This window comes from Microtus oregoni, unplaced genomic scaffold (genome assembly GCF_018167655.1).
Source record: "Microtus oregoni isolate MIOR12 unplaced genomic scaffold, Mior012 000002F_ref0000024, whole genome shotgun sequence".
In the NCBI taxonomy this organism is placed as follows: domain Eukaryota; kingdom Metazoa; phylum Chordata; class Mammalia; order Rodentia; family Cricetidae; genus Microtus; species Microtus oregoni.
In genome coordinates this window covers 85,253,987-85,262,382 of record NW_024543061.1, presented here as the reverse complement: position 1 = coordinate 85,262,382, position 8,396 = coordinate 85,253,987, and positions in this window count along the sequence as shown.

Genomic DNA, 8,396 nt, shown 5'->3' with positions numbered 1-8,396 from the left:
TTTATCATAACAAAGGAAAACAACTTAACTATCTATTCTTCAACTGCATCAAAGACTCCAGAAGGATATAATATTACCTAAGTAAACAAGAAATAAGCAACTTTCAAAACTCTAGAAATGACAGAGACATTTTGCTGCCTGAACAGTCACCCAAAGTTCCTCTGTACCGTCAGGGCATCCATCTTCGGCCTACAGGCCCATAGTATCCAGAGACATTTCCATGAAACAGGAAATTTCAAAGGCAGTTCAGTCACTATCTGCTGTGTCCTGCAGAATGTCTCGCAGACTCCTTCATGAATCAGGAACTCCAAAAGATCATCTCACCTTTAGGCAAGTTCAGTAGTCCTCTCTCTGTGGGTTCTCTGTGTCCAGTTTATGCAATAGTCCAGGCAAGAGCAGTTTCTTGCCCAAATGGCTATCAAACTCCATAAGGAATTTCTTCAATGCCCATCGTCCTCTTGAAGTAGACTGGTGCTGCCAGGAGCAGACATATCTCATTGTCATGAAAAGTCCAAATGAAAAACATGGAACCATCACTTCAAAAATATTTACAAAGCACTGATGTGACTGGTTCTGGGGGTCATTTTCATAGGTGAAGCTAAAGGTGCCACTGAAATTTTCCTGCTGTAATTATAAAATGAATGAAGTCAGTTTCTCCTGCTCCAAAATGAACCTAAACTATTCTAGTTCAGAATGAATTGACTTAGAACTTCCAATGATTTTTCATTAAGCCTCCAAATAAAAAGGAATTGCCTGGTTTAGTATAACTATCATTTTTTTCTCTTTTTGAACAATCCGTTCCCAATTTCATTAACTTGGGCTGAGCAAGAAGGAAGGGTAGCGTGATGTCACTGCTTGACAGAAATGTGGAGGCAGTCTGTGCAGTTTGGGTTTTGGATTGAGGAGAATTTCTACGTGTCAAGAAGGGCAGTGGCAATAAAGGCTGCTGTCACGTGGAGTGTTGCCCAAATAAGTACTTGTAGTGATGACAAGGGAGGTGAGTCCTTACTGCCAAGGAAGAGGGCTACAGGCTGAATGAGCATTGCTACAACAGATCTACGTGGCGGGATTGTATCAGGAATTACCTCTTTGACCTCAAGGTTTTTACTTTATAAAGTAAGATATGGAAATAAATTTGTATATGTACTCACAAGTCTCACTTTGTACAAAGGCTTCTATTTTGGAAAACAGCTTTCACTGAAGGGGACCAGAGTATCTTGGAAACACATCCTATCCCAGGTTTAAGGCAGGAAGAGCTCATGGTGACATGGGACATGACTCTGTGCCAGGAAGGAGTGTTCTTAACACATGATGGCTATATGCCAAGAGGACAGATTGGAGGAGCTCCCAGGGCCTAACTCGGGACAGTTTGAACATCTAGATAAGTAATTACAGGTATGGATTGAAACAAATTTGCAAGCCCACACTGCTTTAAGTAAATGATAATTTAATGAGGATCTTTACAGAGTTTTAAAGTAATTTCTCAAACACTTACTAAAAGGGAAGACAAGTGGCTTCACAGTGGCGAGGCCTGGAGACAGTGCAATCCAGTGCTAACACCAGCAGAAATGGCAGCCAGGGGGTGACCGGCTGTAGGGAAAACCTGGGGGCACTCCAGTGATGCTCTTGCTGAGGATCTGTGGACAATCATCATGGCTCTGGAAAAACCCAGTGAGGAGCCCTTGCAACATAACTTATTACCTTCTGTCCACTCAAGTGTCAGAGAAACGGATTGTGCCTCGTGATTCTGGACTGGATCTCTATAAGTCATCCCTAAAGGAACAGAATATGTATGTCTACACATATATGCAAAATATACATATTCTGTTTCTTTAGAGCTTTGGAGAATATATATGTGTATAAGTGTGTGTGTGTGTGTGTGTGTGTGTGTGTGTGTGTGTGTGTGTGTAACGAGATTTATTAGAGTGGCTTACAGGATGTGGTCTGAGGAGTCAGCAATGGATGTTTGAGTCGGAAGGTCAAGGAGCTATAGTAGTCCGTGAGACTGTCTCAGCAGTTACAGTCTGGTGCTAGAGTCCCAGAGGATTCTTGCACATTTGCTGGTCTTCAGTAAATTTTGGAATCCTGAAGAAGTAGGTTCTAACACCAGCCTGTTAAAGGAATGTCTCGGCCACAGGATGATGAACTTGCCAGCGAGAGTGAGGGGAAACAGGTGGAGAGTTAACAGGTCTTTCTTCATGGCAGTTCAAGTTGGCTGCTGCCAGAGCTCTGGCCCAGGTTTAGGGTCATCCACTCAAGAAAACTCCTCACAGCTGGGCCCAGTTGCTTGGGTTTTAAATGATTCCAGATGTAGTTAAGTTGCCACCCAAGATTAACTGTCACAGGATATTTCTCTGAAAAACACAGGACAGTTTGAAGAACCCCAAGGATGTCTCAGAATGAGTTGTTCAGTAATGTATAATATGAATTTCCTGGCTGGGATGGTTTATATAGAAAAACACGTCCTTACTTGGGGAAGTAGATAAGAAAATATTTGGGAGTGGGTAGATCTTACGTCAACAACAAGTTTCAAAGTGGATGAAGAAAATTAACAATTTAGAACTTCAAAATATTTTCTTTTAGCTGGGTGGTGGTGGCACCTCTGATTTCCAAGTCAGCCAGAGTGAGTTCCAAGATATCCAGGACTACACAGAGAAACTCTGTCTCAAAAAAATTCCTTCTAAATTTTGTATAGCTCAAAAGTAACCAACAAAGGCTCTGTATGTAAAGAGGTATAAACTGAAGTCCCCTTGTACTGAAGAATCTACAGACTGACTGATAGAGCATCATTGTGAAGAGTGGAAATGTTGCCAACTGGGAACCAGAATCATCGTGGGCAGTTAGGCCCTTTAACAACCACTTATCCTCAGTCTGTGCACCATCAGGTACATTTTGGAATGTATTCACTTAGGGGACCACTAGCGCCTGCTGCTGTGGGGGAATGCTCTTGTACACTGTAAAGATTTATCACTTGTATTGGTTTAATAAAATGCTGATTGGCCAGTAACCAGACAGGAAGTATAGGTGGGGCAATCAGACTAGGAGAATTCTGGGAAGAGGTAAGATAGAATCAATCATAAGCCAGACACAGGAAGAGAAAATGTACCAAGCCATTTGACTAAACAAAGATAAGAATTATGGGTTAATTTTAGTTGTAAGATCTAGTTAATAATAAGCCTGAGCTAATAGGCTTATTTTTAATTTATAATTATTACAAACCTCTGTGTGTTAATTTGGAACTGAACAACTGTGGGATCTGGTGGGACAGAAAATTCCATCTACAAAAATGCAGTGATAGTTCATTTGTATTTTAATAAATAAAGTTTGCCTGAAGATCAGAGAGTAAAACATCTGCCCTGGTCAGCCTTACAGACCAGGCAGTGGAGACACACGCCTTTAATCCCAGTAGCCACACTAGTTTTCCATAGAAACTGGGCAGTAGTGGTGCATGCCTGTAATCCCAGAACTAGAGAGGATTATAAGACGGGAGGAGACAGCTCTCAGGCTCAGTCTCATTCTGAAATTCCTGGAGGCAGGATTGCCATTTCAGACATAGGTAGAGGTAAGAACCAGTGGCTGGCTGTTTGCCTTTCTGGCCTTCAGGTTGAGCCCTAATATCTGTCTCTGGGATTTTGTTAATAGTGCTACATTCTGCCAATCCAAAAGCTAAGTCCAGCCCCAGAAATGCATAGATTTCCTGCTTTGCTGCAGCTGCCTGCTAATGCTTTTATTGGTGTTCTGGTAGCTGCTTTAATCTATGACTTTTGTTCTGTTTCTATAAAAGTCCACACAATCACTTCCATGGTGGAATGTGTCATTTGGGGTGTGTAACAAGAGACCTGCAAGAATCAACTAAAGAGAGAAGTGGTTTATGTTGGTTTATCAATCCAGAAGGATACCGTCCATCATGGCGAGGAAGGCAAGGTGCAGGGACACTGCTGACCAGCGCATGCATGGGCAGTCCAGAGCAGAGAACAGGAGCAGAGCCATGCTTTATAACCACAAGATCTCCCCACAGGGACCCACTTCCTTCAACAAGACTTCACCTCCTAAACACCTACAACCTCTGAAACAGCGCCACAAACAAAGTGTTCAAACACACGAGCTTGGGACAGTCCACATTCATGCCACCTTAAATGTCGCCTTTGCAAAGTTTGTTGGTGTTAAAGACGACAGTGTTGAGCGACATGCACAGTGTCAGATGTTGGTGTTCTTAGAGACAGATCTGCTCACAGTACCAGTCTGGTTTACTGTTTTATAGCTGTTTGGTGCATCTCTTCTCTCCCCCAGTGTTGACCCTTTTGATTATCAAGTGTTCCAGAATGTAGAGGACACCAATGAGAGCAAGATCAGCATGACAGATGCATTTTCCATTAGTCACTTTCTCAGCAAGTTAAGAATTCTTGCATAAATGAAGAAATATAATATTCACTGGCTTAATGTGACGTATTTACCTATGTATGTGTGAATCACACTTTGCTCATTTAGTCAAATTGTGCTTTCGGATTCAGAGTTCACTCCTTGATGAAAAAGACGGGCGACAGAATTGGGGGAAGGAAATTGGTTTGTTTATAGTGTGGCTATAACTGGGGAAAGGAAGAGTGCCTCAGTTTCTCTCTACTTTGTGAGGTTAAGAATGTGAAACAGGAGCGAGGAAATGGCCATGTATATACAGCTGAGCAGTCGAGAGTACTGACGAGGAACAGGGGTTGATCTCCAGTACCCACATATCTTATAATGCTCTCTAACTCCAGCTCCAGGGTCTCTAATGCCTCTACTGATCTTGGGCAAAAGTAAATCAGGTGATGTTTAAGACCCATAAAATGGGTATTAATATTAAGTATAATAAATAATTGGTGTTTCTTTTACATGTAATATAGGGATAGCTTATTTAATAATTTGGCATCTCATTTGCATATTGTATTAATAGGAGTTAGTGTGAGATTTAGAATGCTGTAATAAGTTATTGGAAAACAGGAAAATTAAAGCAGTGCTTATAAAGTTGATTTGCTAGTCTTCTGTTTCCTGATTTATACAAGGAAAACATGTTATCAATGTATATGGGAGGTTTAAACCAAAATAACCAAAATTATCAATTACAATAGTATTTTGTAAGTCAAATTTTCCTCTTCGGAGCTGCTAACAGCTTAGGAATAAAAACATGTTTCATCTGATGGAGGAAGGTCATTGGCTAATAAACGAACTGCCTTGGCCCATTTTATTGGTTAGAAGATAGGTGGGAGGAGTAAACAGAACAGAACGCTGGGAGGAACAGGAAGTGAGGTCAGACTCCACAGCTCTCCTCTCAGGAGCAGACGCCTGAGAGAGACACCATGCAGACACACGCCATGAAGCTCCGACCCAGGATGGACTAGGCTAGAATCTTCCCGGTAAGACCGGTTCTCACAGATTATTAGAGATGGGTTGATCGGGATATCAGAATTAGCCAGTAAGGGCTAATTCCCTGTATTCTGTCAATCATGTTTTAAATAAACACTGATTGGCCAGGTAGGAAGTATAGGTGGGTCAACCAGACAGGAAGTAGAGGTGGGGCAATGAGAACAGGAGAATTCTGGGAAGGAGGAAGCCCATTCCTCCCATTCCTGCCCAGACCACTGAAGAAGCAGGATGTGATCTGCCCCTCTGAGAAAGGTACTGAGCCATGTGACTGATATAGACTAGAATAATGGGCTAACATAAGTTATAAGAGCTAATATGAAGCCTGAGCTAATGGGCCAATCAGTTTATAGGTAATCCAGACTCTCTGTATGATTTCTTTGGGGGCTGAAGGGCTGTGGGAACCAGGCAGGACAGAAACCCCAATGAACAGGCCCATCTTGTTACACTGGGAAAATACAGAAGACAGACTGTGGCAGCAAAAGTTTCATCTAGGGTGAGAATACTTCTGTTTGGGTTACACATTTACTTGTTACAAGCCAGATGACTCTTCCTCCTAGGAATTAGTCCACAGAGAAGCCTTTGCACATGGTGGAAGTGTAGTTGAATGTGGCAGAGCAGTCCTGTCTGTTAGTCCAACAGAAGAATGGGCCACTATCCTGTCATTAGGTGACAGAGAGAGCTGCTGATTCCCCTCAGCTGTGTGCAGCTCTGGAGAGATGGCTTGACACAAGCGAGGTGCTGTCTCCACTTCCCACAAAGCACTGTTTTGGGGCTTGCACATTCTGGATAGGAGCCTGTTCAGGCCATGTGTGTGTAGTTTAGGGTGGCATTTCACTCTTACGCTTCACAGGTGGGACCGAGCAAAAGCTGTGATGTTTCAGCGTGTTCAGCTCAGTGTCCCACTCTTGGGTACAGAAGAAAGCACCACCCTCTCCAGGCAGTTTTGGTATGCAAAATTAGAGGTTTAGATAGACTAAAGGCAAAGGAGATGAATTTTTGACCGAAGAGTATAGAGCCCCAGGGAAGCACTGTGTGCACAGAGCTGTAGGTGAGCCACGAGCCTTGCTGGGAGGACATGAAGAGCATCATAAGGGCAGAAAAATAACTGCAGGATGAAAGCAAAAGCAGCTCAAGGAGAGAAAGGAACCTCGCCAGGGCTCAGCCTCATGATCGGGAGGAAGAGGCTCCAGTGTGTTGTTGGTTACATACGTGTATCCTCTTCAAGGATGTTGAGATGTGTGCATAAACACGGGACGTCCTGTCTGGGTGACTGTGGGATGGGCACTTCCTTGGTATTTCATCTGCACAGTGGTTATGATCTCTTACCATGGGCATTGCTTCCTGTCTGTTTGTGAGCTGGAGAATTCAGCCAGTGAGAAGTTCCTGTGAGCACACTAATGCCTTTCAGCCTGTGTGTCTGTGGCATACAGTATCTTAAAATAAGACATGATGCTTAGAAGATAAACAAGATGCCTAGGGCTAGTGGAATGCCACATCTTAAAAATCTGGAGCTGAACCAAAACCGATAGAATCAAGCTGTAAGAGATTCATTTGCCAGCCTAAGCCTGGAGAAACCTTGGCAAGGTGTACAGAAATATGCAAATAGGCAAATGAGTTAGCATGGGGTTTAAAATTTCCTTTTGGTTCAAAATATTGCCATTGGACAGTAGCCTTTGCATTTACTGAAAACATTCTGTTCTAAAGGCTTTGTTTCTTGTTATTTGTTTGGCTTCCAATTTACAGCCATAATAAAGATATTCAAAATAATTTCCAGGCATCTCTCAGGAAGAACTGTTTCCATTTCTGTGTGGTAGAATCCATTTTCTAATCTTTAAAGATTATTTACATGCTCTCATGTGTAAATGGAGACTGCTCATTCATACTAGGCCTCCCAGACCCAAAATAATCACACAGAAACTGTATTAATTAAAACACTGCTTAGCCAATCACTTAGGTGTATTGCTAGCCAGCTCTTATATCTTAAATTGACCCATCTCTATTAATATGTGCATTACCATGAGGTTGTGGGCTACCGGCATGGTTCTACCAAGCTCCCATGGGCATCTTTTTTCTTCAGTGGCTACATGGTGTGTCTGACTCACCTACTTTCCTCCAACATTCAGTTTAGTTTTCCTGCCTAGCTCTATTCTGCTCTGGCATAGGCCAAAGCAGCTTTATTCATTAACCATAAAAGCAGCACATATACAGAAGGACTTCCTACACCACTCATATACTTTATACATAAGGAACAGGGTTCTCCAAATGAAGAAGAATTGCCCAAAAGGAAGGTGCTGTCTTGTAATAAGGTCCTTGACTAAAGTCTTCTGCAAGGCTCTGTAGTCCTGGAAAGACCAGCCACAGAGATCCCACATTCCTACCGCCCGTCAGGAAGACTGGGTGGGGCCAGAGCAGCTCCTGGGGCACAGTTAAATGTGTCCTGCTCCAGTTTGTTTTGTTGATACCTTCACCAAAGCAGTATTGAGATGGAACTTTAGGAAGTGAATAAGTCACCAGGAGGAGTCCTCCTGAAGAGGTTAGCTACTCTATAAAATGGCGAGGCTATGGGAATTAATTTTCCTTCCCTCACCTTGAGCCAGGACCCGGTGTCTTGTCCCCTGAATAGCGGCTTGCCATCTTGGGAGCAGCTCACAAGTGCCTCGAGCTGAGCCTCCCACCTTTGCGATGGCGCAGAAGCCATCAAACAGCGCACTTCTGCTGTTTCTAAGTGGACATCGTCGGCAAAGTTAGCACAAAAGACGACAGCGGCAGCCTCTCGTGCTCTTCTGGGTCCCGGCACTGTGCTTTCTGTAGTGCTCATGTTATATAGTTTGTTCATAGCGGCCTTCACATTTGAATAGGCAATGCTGTTAATCAGTAAGATATCTTACCTGGAAATGGTGATTTCAGATGGGTCCACAGCTGTAACACAGGGAAGTGTGTGATGGTTTTCTTGATGTGATTAAAGCACATTTATCTGGATACTATTTTATAGATTG